Raw genomic sequence first — 12249 nt, forward strand, 5'->3', positions numbered from 1 at the left:
TGAGAAACAGACAAATCAGTTGCCTCTCGTCATTGACCAGGGACCAAACCTGCAACCTAAGCATGTGCCCTGACCAAGAATCAAAGCAATAACCTTTCTTTTTTCAGGAAAATGCTCAATCCACTGAGCCACACCATTCAGGAACAGTGGATGACTGGTTAAATAAACTGTGGTACATCTACACCATAGAATACTCCTCCAGAGAATTGTGCTGAGTGAAAAAACAAGCTCCAAGAATGGAACAGTATGATCTCTAAGATCCCATTCATATAACATTTTTGAAATGACAACATTGTAGAAATGGGGAACACACAATGGTTAGAAGGGAATAAGGAAAGCTTGGGGGGAGGGGCAAAGGACAGTGGTTGTGACCATAAAGAGGCAACAGGAATGACTATAACAGGTGTGACTATAAAAAACAACTCCAAGCCCTGGCTGGTGTAGCTCAGTGGATTGAGCACGGGCTGGGAACCAAAGTGTCCCAGGTTCGATTCCCAGCCAGGGTACATGCCTGGGTTGCAGGCCATAACCCCCAGCAACTGCACATTGATCTCTCTCTCTCTCTCTCTCTCTCTCTCTCTCTCTCTCTCTCTCTCCCTCCCTCCCTTCCCTCTCTAAAAATAAATAAATAAAATTTTTTAAAAAAACCCAATTCCAGACTTCTGGTCAAGATGAAGGTATAGGTAGACATGCTTTGCCTCCTTGCACAACCATAAGAAGGATCACAGCTAACCTCAAAACAAAAAACACCTAGAAACTTCCAGAAAATCCAACTGTGTGGAAGTCCAACAACCAAGGACTTAAAGAATCCATGTTCAGCCCTGGCTGATGTAGCTCAGTGGATTGAGTGTGGGCCTGTGAATCAAACAGTCACTGTTTCAATTCCCAGTCAGGGCACATGCCTGTGTTGCGGGCCAGGTCCCCAGTGGGGGGCACATGAAAGGCAACCACACACTGATGTTTCTCTCTCTCTCCTTTCCTTACCCTTGCTCTAAAAATAAATAAATAAAATATTTTTAAAAATTAATTAAAGTACAATTGACATACAATATTAGTTTCAAAAAAAAATAAAGAATCCATGTTCATCTAGACAGGTAGGAGGGGAAGAGCTGGGGAGGTGGGGTGGAGAGGACACACTGTGGTGGTGGAGGCCAGAGGATGGGACAGTTGCACATTCATGTGTGGTGGATAAAATCTAGAGGAATACTTTGGGAGTGAGCGATCCCAGCCCCAGGATAGACTGCACAGCCTAGGGTTCCAGCACCGGGAAATAAAGCTTCATAACTTCCGGCTGTAAAAACCAGTGGAGGTTGGGATGGTGGAAGAAACTGCAGGTCTCTTGGGACAGTTCATTCAAAGAGTCCACACAGTCCTAGAATGAACACAAACCTACCCACTCTGTGAACCACCACCAGGGAAGCAGCTAAAGGGGCACCAGTCACATATAAGAAGGGGGTGAAGTGACTGGAAATGGGGCAAGTGCTGAGCAAGCCTCCAGTGGCACTGTTGCCTGTCCAACTCTTTCCCCACATACAGAGCCACAAAGTGGTGAAACAGGTTGCCCTGCCCTGGTGAATTCCTAAGACTCCGCTCCATACAACTTAATTGGTGTGCTAAGACAGGGAGTCAAGCAGCTCTACCTTATACACAGAAACAAACACAGGGAGGCTGCCAAATTGAAGAGACAAAGATATATAGCCCAAATGAAAGAACAGAACAAAACCCCAAAAGAAGAATTAAGTGAAACAGAGATAGCCAATCTGTCAGATGCAGAGTTCAAAACACTGGTGATAAGGAGGCTCAGAGAACTCACTGAGTACAGCAAAAGCATAAGGGAAAGAATGAAGGCTACACTAAGTGAAATAAATAAAAATCCACAGGGAACCAACAGTGAAGGGGAGGAAGCCAGGGTTCAAATCAACGATTTGGAACAGAAGGAAGAAATAAACAATCAACCAGAACAGAATGAAGAAATAAGAATTAAAACAACAACAACAACAAAAAGAAAAACAAGAAGAGAGGTACTTACATGGCAGGGGAGATACCATGATCATAAAGGTGGTTTTCCTAGAGTGAGGCTTATCCTTTGTACTCCAGATGTGCTGGCCCCTGTGATTTCCCCAAATGTGGGGAACTCAACTGCATAATTTGTGGTACTGGGGGACTGCATTTGCCCTCTCCCCCCGCACAAGGAGAGAGAATAAGAAGATTCTGGGACATCTCCAAAAATGCCAACATCTGAATCATAGGGATGCCCAAAGGAAAAGAGGAAGAGCAAGAAATTGAAAATTTATTTGAAGAAAAATGAAAGAAAACTTCCTTAATGTATGCCCTGGCTGGCGTAGCTCAGTGGATTGAGCGCGGGCTGCAAACCAAAGTGTCGCAGGTTCGATTCCCAATCAGGGTACATGCCTGGGTTGCAGGCCATGACCCCCAGCAACCGCACATTGATGTTTCTCTCTCTCTCTCTATCTCCCTCCCTTCCCTCTCTAAAAATAAATAAATAAAATATTTTAAAAAAAACTTCCCTAATGTGGCTAAGGAAATAGACATACAAGTCCAGGAAGCACAGAGAGTCCCAAACAAGTTGGATCCAAACAGGACCACACCAAGACACATCATAATTAAGATGCTAAAGGTTAAAGATAAAAGGAGAGTCTTAAAAGCAGCAAGAGAAAAGAAGAGAGTTACCTACAAAAGAGTTCCCATAAGGCTATCAGCTGATTTCTCAAAAGAAACTTTGCAGGCAAGAAGGAACTGGCAAGAAGTATTCAAAGTGATGAAAAGCAAGGACCTACAACCTAGATTACTCTATCTAGCTAAGCTATCATTTAGAATGGAAGGGCAGACAAAGTGCTTCCCAGACAAGGTAAAACTAAAGGAGTTCATCATCACCAAGCCATTATTATATAAAATGTTAAAGGGACTTATCTGAGTAAAAAAAATAATAATAAAACTATGAACATTAAAATGACAACAAAGTGAACTATCAACAACTGAGTCTATAAAACAAAAACAAAAGTAAACTAAGAAACAACTAGAACAAGAACAGAACCATAGAAATGGAGATCACATGTAGGGTTATCAGTGGGGAGGAGGAGGAGGGAGAAGAGGGGAAAAGGTACAGGGAATAAGAAGCATAAATGATAGGTACAAAATAGACAAGGGGAGGTTAAGAATAGTATGGGAGCCCTGGCTGGTGTAGCTTGGTGGGTGGAGTGTCAGCTTGAGAACCAAAAGGTCACTGGTTACATTCCTGGTCGGGGCACGTGCCTGGGTTGCGGGCCAGGTCCCCAGTTGGGGGTGTGTGAGAGGCAACCATTTGATGTTTCTCTGCCTCTTTTTCTCCCTCCCTTCCCTTCTCTCTAAGAATAAATAAATAAAATATTTTTTAAAAATTAAAAAAAAAAAAGACCTGGCTGGCGTAGCTCAGTGGATTGAGTACGAGCTGCAAACCAAAGTGTCGCAGGTTCAATTCCCAGCCAGGGTACATGCCTGGGTTGCAGGCCATAACCCCCAGCAACCGCACATTGATGTTTCTCTCTCTCTCTCTATCTCCCTCCCTTCCCTCTCTAAAAATGGATAAATAAAATCTTTAAAAAAATAAAAAAAGAATAGTATGGGAAATGGAGAAGCCAAAGAACTTATATAGCATGACTCATGGACATGAACTTATGTAGGAGAATTGGTGGAAGGAAAAGGGGTACTAGGCAGAGGGGGGCAAAGGGAAAAAATTGGGAAAACTGTAATGGCGTAATCAATAAAATATACTTTAAAAAACACTACTTCACTATGTTAGTCAGGATCAATCACCCCAGCCAGCACAGGAACGCTGTCCCTTTTCTGTAATTCAGAAGCATGAGGAGCCTGAAGTGGCTGGGTGGCAGTATTAAGTTCCAGTCAATAGAATCATTGCTCTATCTCTTGGTGGAAGCATTCCTCCCTCTGGGACTATGATCTTCAGGCTTGCAGACCATAAAGTTGCAGGAAAAGAAAGCAAACATTTTGCTAGTAGGTTACTAGAGTTAATATTGAGTGGTCCACTTGCATTCCCTCCCCTTGATTCATTGGCCCATGAATCCTGCCTATGGGAGAATCTGGACCATATATTGGATACTGATTCACCTATACAGCCTTCTGAGGAACATTGCTCAGCCTTGCCAGCCCACCTAGCTGGCCCTGTAACTGAATCTCCAGAAGGTCACTCCACCTTTCCATCAAGCTGGCTGCTTTAGGATAGTGAGGGACATGGTAAAGCCTTTGAGTTCTATGAGCATGGACACTTTGCCTCACTTCTTTTCTGTGAAGTGAGCTCCTTCAGAGCAGTGTTGTTTGGAATACCACGAAGGTAGATAAGGCACTCTGTAAGTCCATGAACAGCAGTTTTGGCACAAGCATTGTGTGCAGGGAAAGAAAATGCATATTCCAGTTGAGTGTCTATTCCAGCAAGAATAAATAGCTGCCCCTTCCATGATAGAATGAATACCATATACACTAATATTTAAAGTTTTAATTTATTTTTATTTTTAAAAAATATTTTATTTATTTATTTTTAGAGAGATGGGAAGGGAGGGAGAAAGAGGGAGAGAAATATCAATGTGTGGTTGCCTTTCACATGCCCCCAAATGAGGACCTGGCCTGCAACCCAGGCATGTGCTCTGATTGGGAATCGAACCAGCTTTGCAGGCCGATTGTCAATCCACTGAGTCACACCAGCCAGGGCAAAAAACGTAATACTTTCTTTGGTGACGTTAATAAATAAGGAATTCACTCACTTTTAAATAAGGAATTAACTCAGTTTTTTTCTCTGAAAATGTTTATTTCACTTCATTCTCAAAGGATATTTTATCAGTTAGCTTTTGCTATGTAGTGAACTACCACCAAACAGTAAATTATTAATTCACAATTATGTGTGCCAGCAATTTGGGCTGGGCACAGTTGCATGGTCCTTCTTATGGTCTTGTGTGGGCTCACTCATGTAGTTGCTGTCAGCTGACAGACAGCTTGGCTGGAGTAACAGAATGAGTGAGGCCTGTGTCTCCAGTGGACAAGTCCAAGTATATTCACATGGTGGTGGTCACAGAACTCCTGACAGCAGAAAGGGAGAAAGTCCTGATGTACGTGTACGTTTTTAAAAAAGATTTTATTTATTTACTTTTAGAGAGAGGGAAACGGAGAGAGAAAAAGAAGGAGAGAAATATCAATGTGAGAGAGAGAGATAATGAATCGGTTGCATATCACTCACCCCCAGCTGGAGACCTAGCCTGCAACCCAGGCATGTGCCCTGACTGGGACCAGAACCAGCAACCTTTCAATTTGCAAGCTGGTAATCAATTCACTGAGCCACACAATCCAGGACTGTACCTGCACTTTTTAAGCTTCATGCTTCTTAATGTCCCATTGGCCAAAGCAAATCACAAACCCAAGGCCAGATTTAACAGGGGAGAAATGGACTCCATCTCTTTTTTTAATTATATTTTATTGATTATGCTATTACAGTTGTCCTGATTTTTCCCCCGTTGCTCCCCTCCACCCAGCATCCCCTATTCCCTCAGGCAATCCCCCCACCATTGTTCATGTCTACAGATCATGTGCGTAAGTTCTTTTGCTACTCCCTTTCCTATACTGTACTTTACATCCCCATGGCTATTCTGTACCTACCTATTTGCACTTAATCCCCTCACCTCTCACCCATTCTCCCACACCCTCTTCCATCTCTTTATTTTTAACCTTTGGTATTTTAATTATTATTATTTTTAAAAAGATTTTACTTACTTTTAGAGAGAGGGGAGGGGAGGGAGAGAGAGAGGGAGAGAAACATCAATCTGTGGTTGCCTCTCGCACATCCCCTACTAGGGACCTGGCCCACAACACAGGCATGTGCCCTGACTGGGAATCGAACCAGTGACCCTTTGGTTCAAAGGCCCACACTCAATCTAATGAGCTAAACCAGCTGGGGTCTGGTACTTTAATTATTATGTGTCTTAGAGTGGGCCTCTTTGCATCCATCTTGGATGGGACTCTCTGTGCTTCCTGGATTTGCATGTTTATTTCCTTGGCCAAATTAGGGAAGTTTTCTTTCATTATTTCTTCAAATAGATTTTCAATTTCTTGCTCTTTATCTTCTCCTTCTGGCACCCCATATGATGCAAATGTTGGATTGCTTAAAGTTGTCCCACAGGCTGCTTACATTATCCTGGTTTTTTTGGATTCTTATTTCTTCTTGCTGTGCTTATTGGATGTCTTTTTCTTCCTTTCTTCCTTTCTTCCTATGTTCCAAATCATTGATTTGATTCTCAGCTTCATCCACTCTACTGTTGTTTCCCTGTAAATTGTTCTTTATTTCAGTTAGTGTATCCTTCGTTTCTGACTGGATCTTCTTTATGCTGTTGAGGTCCTCACTAAGTTCCTTGAGCATCCTTATAACCAGTGTTTTGAACTCTGCATCTGATAGATTGCTTATCTCTCTTTTGTTTAGTTCTTTTTCTGGAGTTTTGATCTGTCTTTCCATTTGAGCCATTTCTTTGGCAGCCTCCCTATGTTTGTTTCTGTTAAGTAGAGCTGCTATGAATCCTCTGTCTTGGTAAGTGTGGCCTAATGCAGTAGGTATCCTGTAGGATCCGGTGGCACAGCCTTCGTTATCATCCAAGCTGGGTACTCGAGATGCACCCTTCATGTGGGCTGAGTACACCCTCCTCTAGTAGTTGAGGCTTGGTTGCTGTTGGCAGGTCAATGGGAGGGATTTACCCAGGTCAGTCAGCTGCAAGGATTGTCTATGACTACTGACCACCAAACTCTGCCCTCCGTGGAGGATCAGCTGTGCAGGGGCAGGGTGGTGGTGCTCTGACGTCGTCTGTAGCTGTCCACTGGGTGCTCTGGCCCTGGGGTTTGCCAGGTGGTGCAGGCCAAGGTCAGTCCCCACCTGTATTTTGCCTGGGGCCACCCTGCCTGAGCTATAAAGCAATCTGAGAATGCTGCTACTTGTGCTGGGCTTGAAGATCCCCAGGCAAAGCCAAGCTGTGAATCTAGGCTGCTAGTTCTGAGCCTGGGGCTCACTGAGGTCAGCTACTTGTTTGAGAGGATTTAGGGAGTTGTGAAGCATGAGCCAAGAACTGCCATTCACATAGAAAAGCAGCTTGGGTGGGCCTGAAAGTGGGGTGGGGTGGAGTCTCTGGGGATCTCCAAGGCAAGTCAAACAGCATTAAGCAGGTTGATGGAATCTTGGATACTGCACCAGTTTGCTGGCTCTGTGGGCGGGGGGCAGAAAAGCAACAATGGCCTCTGCTCACCTTGATGCAAGACATATTAGCCTTCCCCTGTACACCACTGGTGCCCCTCAAACAAACTCCTCGAGCCAGAGCCCAGAGGGAGTGAGTCAAGTAGGTGAGTCTGTGTGTGGGTTCTTTAAAAGGAACTGCTTGGGGCTCCAGAAGTTTCTTCCACCAATGCAATCCCCACTGGTTTTGCAGCCAGAAGTTGTGGGGAGTTATCTTCCCAGCACTGGAGCCCTGGGCTGGGGGGCCTGGTGTGGGGCTGGGACTACTCACTCCCAAGATATCCATCCCAAAATTTTTTAAAGACTTTATTTATTTATTTATTTTTAGAGAGAGGGGAAGGGAGGGTGAAAGAGAGGGTGAGAAACATCAATGTGTAGCTGCCTCTCACTTGGCCCCCACCGGGGACCTGGCCCACAACTCAGGCATGTGCCCTGACTAGGAATTGAACCTACAACCCTTTGGATTGCAGGCTGGCACTCAATCCACTGAGCTACACCAGCCGGGGCTTAGTTGTAATTTTGATGTAGTTGTGCGAAGAAGCAAGCCATGTCTGCCAACGTTGCCATCTTGACCAGAAGTCCTTGGATTCCGAGGAGGAGTTTCAAAGTCACATTGCAAAAAGATGTGCATACAGAATGGGAAGAATTTATTATATTTTTTGTGATTTATCATAAATATTTTCATTGTATATAAAATTTAAGCCTGGCACTTATTTTTGTCAGTAAAGTGAACATACTATTTCCTTGTTTTCTGGCTTCTGTAATTTGTACTAAGAAGCTGGCTGTCAGTCTAATTGTAGAACTATAAAGGCAATCTTTGTTTTTTCCCTCCTCTGATGGCTTTGAATTTTTTTTTCTTTGTTTTTCCTAAGTTGTACGCTAATGTGCCTCGGTGAGGTTTTCTTTAGTTTTATCCTGCTTTGGGTTCATATGATTTCTAGAAACTGTGACTTGATGTCTGTCATGAATTTTGGAAAAATTTTACCCATTCACTCTTCGAATATTGTTTGTGCCGCATTCTTTCTCTCCCTTCCTTCTAGTACTCCAATAATAACTCCATTAGACTTTCTCTTTGTATTTTCTATGCCTTTTACCTCCTTTTACTTTGTATTTCACTATTGTTTACCTCTCCAATTCTACCTTATTTCTTCTGACCTAACTTCCAGTTCACTCATTCTCTCTTCAGGCCCTATTTAACCCACCCACTGAGCTCTTAATTTTGCTTACTCTATTTTATATTTCTAGAATTTTCATTGAATTCTTTTTGTAGTTTCAGACTGTCTGCTGAATTTCTCAATTTTGTTTTCTCTTTCCTAAAATATATTAAATATAATTATTTTAATGTCTGATTAGTCCATTACTAGAGTCCCTGTAGCTCTGTTTCTGTTATCTGTTGCCTTTCTAATTTTATTTTCATTACAATGTTCTTTCATCCCTATGGCCTGATTATTTTAAATAGAGTACTGGACATTGTATATAGAAAACTGTATAAATAATTTGAAGCCAAGTATGATGCTATTTTCCTCCAGAGAAGATTTATATTCACTTCTGGCAGACAGCTGGGACACTAGAAATCCTGTATTTCCTTTGTCCAGTCTCCAGCGATTGAAATAGCTCAGAGCTTGACTACAGTCCCTTAAAGGACAGGTCTATTCTGTTTCCACTTTACACTTACTCCTAGACCTTTGAATTTTCAACCCAAAGCATGAGGTGCCACCACTTTGGTGAGCCCTGAACTCCGACTTGATTTCTCTCCACACAAATCTATTAACAGCTATGCTCAGCTTCTCAGCTTCTCATCTGCCTCTTCAGGAATTAGCAGGTAGCCTTAAGGGATAAACCACTTTATTTTTTATTATTTATTTATTTTAGTGTGTCCCTCATCCATCTGTGGCCAAGAGCCTATGTGCTCTCACTCACTGTACTCTGTTGACAATTATATCTTGCCATTGTCTTTTGCTCTTCTCTTTTATTTGCAACTTAATTCATTTCAGAATGACAGGAACAGGTTGAATGAAGTAATAATTAATGCCAATTAAGTTACATATATTTTTCAAGATGAAAATAAAAGTTCATTAATTGTAAAGAATTTAAAATCATATCTACCAATAATTTTTAATTTGTACATATAAAGTAAGAGTACAGGCAGGTTTTTAAAAACTTATTCTTATTTTTGGGGGGTGAGGAAATAATTCTTTTTTTTTTAAATTTATTTATTTATTTATTTTTTTAAGATTTTATTTATTTATTTTAGAGAGGGAAGGGAGGGAGATAGAGAGAGAGAGAGAGAGAGAGAGAGAGAGAGAGAAACATCAATGTGCGGTTGCTGGGGGGTTATGGCCTGCAACCCAGGAATGTACCCTGGCTGGGAATCGAACCTGGGACACTTTGGTTCCCAGCCCGCGCTCAATCCACTGAGCTACGCCAGCCAGGGCTTGGAAATAATTCTTTTTAAAAATATATTTTATTGATTATGCTATTACAGATGTCCCATTCCCCCCCTTCATTCCCCTCCACGCTGCACACCCTCTCCCACCCACATTCCCCCCTTTAGTTCATGTCCATGTGTCATACATATAAGTTCTTTGGCTTCTACTTTTCCCATACTTTTCTTACCCTCCCCCTATTTTCTACCTACCATTTATGCTACTCATTCTCTGTACCTTTTTCCCCTCTCTCCTCCTCCCACTCCCCTGTTGCTAACCCTCCATGTGATCTCCATTTCTGTGGTTCTGTTCCTCTTCTAGTTGTTTGCTTAGTTTGTTTTTGTTTTTGTTTTAGGTGTGGTTGTTAATAATTGTGAGTTTGCTGTCCTTTTACTATACATGTTTTTTATCTTCTTTTTCTTACATAAGTCCCTTTAACATTTCATAAAATAAGGGCTTGGTGATGATGAACTCCTTTAACTAGACCTTATCTGAGAAGCACTTTATCTGCCCTTCCATTCTGAATGAAAGCTTTGCTGGATACAGCAATCTGGGATGTAGGTCCTTGCCTTTCATGACTTGGAATACTTCTTTCCAGCCCCTTCTTGCCTGCAAGGCCTCTTTTGAGAAATCAGCTGACAGTCTCATGGGAACTCCTTTGTAGGTTACTGTCTCCTTATCTCTTGCTGCTTCTAGAATTCTCTCCTTCATTTTTACCTTAGCTAATGTAATTATGATGTGCCTTGGTGTGTTCCTCCTTGGGTCCAAGTGCTTTGGGACTCTCTGAGCTTCCTGGACTTCCTAGAAGTCTATTTCCTTTGCCAGCTTGGGGAAGTTCTTCTTTATTATTTGTTCAAATAAGTTTTCCACTTGTTGCTCTTCCTCTTCTCCTTCTGGTACCCCTATAATTCAGATGTTGGAACATTTAAAGATGTCCTGGAGGTCCCTAAGCCTCTCCTCATTTTTTTGGAATTCTTGTTTCTTCATTCTTTTCTGATTGTATGTTTCTTTCTTCCTTCTTGTCCAGTCCATTGATTTGAGTCCCAGTTTTCTTCCCATCACTATTCGTTCCTGTGCATTTTCACTTAGCATAGCCTTCACTTTTTCATCTAATCTGCGACCAAATTCAACCAATTCTGTGAGCATCCTGATCACCAGTGCTTTGAACTGTGCATCTGATAGGTTGGCTATCTCTTAGTTACTTAGTTGTATTTGCTGTGGAGCTTTGATCTGTTCTTCCATTGGGGCCATTTTTTTTGTTTTGACGCACCTGTTACATATGAGGGGCGGAGCCTTAGGTGTTCACCAGGACGAGGCAACCCAGTTGTTGGGTTGGGATGCTGTATGTGGGGGTGGGGTCCAAGGGGGAACAGTGGTGCCCGCTCTGCTCTCTGTTGGACTCCAGTCCCCTCCACCACTTCCCCCAAGCAAACTGGGCCTTTCTGGTGCTGATTCCCGTGTGGGTAGGCTTGTGCATGTTCTAGGACCCTGTGGGTCTCTCCAACGAACTCTCCTGTGAGGCTGGGAGTCTCTCCCTGTGCCTCAACCCCCACAGGTGTTTTCAATTGGTGCCCTGAGGCTCCATTTCCTGGTGCTGGGACCCTGGGTTGCATGGTCTGTCTTGCTTCCCAATTTCAACAGGTTTATCTGCTCGCAAATGTGGGACTGCCTGGTCAGCCAGCCACCTTGCGCGCGGTGCCTCGCTTCACAATTACCGCCTTGCTGGGTCTGTCTGTTGCCACTCTGTGCCCAGGGTCTGCCCACTATGCTCTTGTGTGCCTGGGATGCCTTACACACCCGGTGCCACCGCTTTTTGTGCTGCAACCTCTCTCCGCTCAGCTGCCTGACTCTGCTCTTCCTACGGTCTGGATGAATGTGTCTACTTTAACTCCTTGGTTGTCCAACTTCCATACAGTTCAATTTTCTATTAGTTTTGGTTGTTATTTTGTTCCTAAATTGTTGTTGTCCTTATTTTGGTTGTGCGAGGAGGCACAGTGTATCTACTTACATCTGCATCTTGGCCGGAAGTCCAGGAGTAAACCATTTTAATGCCGAGCTCACCTCTCTCTCAGCTTCTTCTTTCTCCCATATTTTTGCCCTGTAATTCTTCAGTATCTGTTATCAGTTGGATATTTTCAAGCAAATGCTTTTTTAAAAGATTTTATTCACTCATTTCTAGGGAGGAAAGGGAGGGAGGAAGAGAGAGAGAGAGAAACATCAATGTGCGGTTGCTGGGGGTCATGGCTTGCAACCCAGGCATGTACCCTGACTGGGAATTGAACCTGCAACACTTTGGTTCACAGCCCGCACTCAATCCACTGAGCTACGCCAGCCAGGGCAAATGTTTTTCATAGTTTGCTGAGCTCATCTAGTTCTCAGTGAGTGCTATGGTTCAGATTACTTACTCTGTCATTACTGGCCACAGAAGTCATTCAGCATCATGCTTTTAGGCTCTCTTTATATTGATGGGTCTACATATAATCTTGCTTGCAAATACTGCACAGTGTTCTGTAATGTCATACCTGCTTCCATAGTGACAAATGTCCA

At 43.0% G+C, this 12249-nt stretch overlaps 1 non-coding gene and 1 pseudogene across 1 annotated transcript; one reads left to right on the plus strand and one right to left on the minus strand.

Annotated features, from left to right (window-relative positions):
* LOC123823085 overlaps positions 1-12249 on the minus strand; it is a 35572-nt pseudogene that overhangs the window by 19947 nt on the left and 3376 nt on the right.
* Positions 2022-2185, plus strand: LOC123823144. The gene has a single exon (XR_006786484.1). It is a non-coding gene; the product is annotated as a U1 spliceosomal RNA (small nuclear RNA).

The sequence above is a fragment of the Phyllostomus hastatus genome, unplaced genomic scaffold (genome assembly GCF_019186645.2).
Source record: "Phyllostomus hastatus isolate PE091 unplaced genomic scaffold, TTU_PhHast_1.1 phas_contig_471, whole genome shotgun sequence".
Taxonomy (NCBI): Eukaryota; Metazoa; Chordata; class Mammalia; order Chiroptera; family Phyllostomidae; genus Phyllostomus; species Phyllostomus hastatus.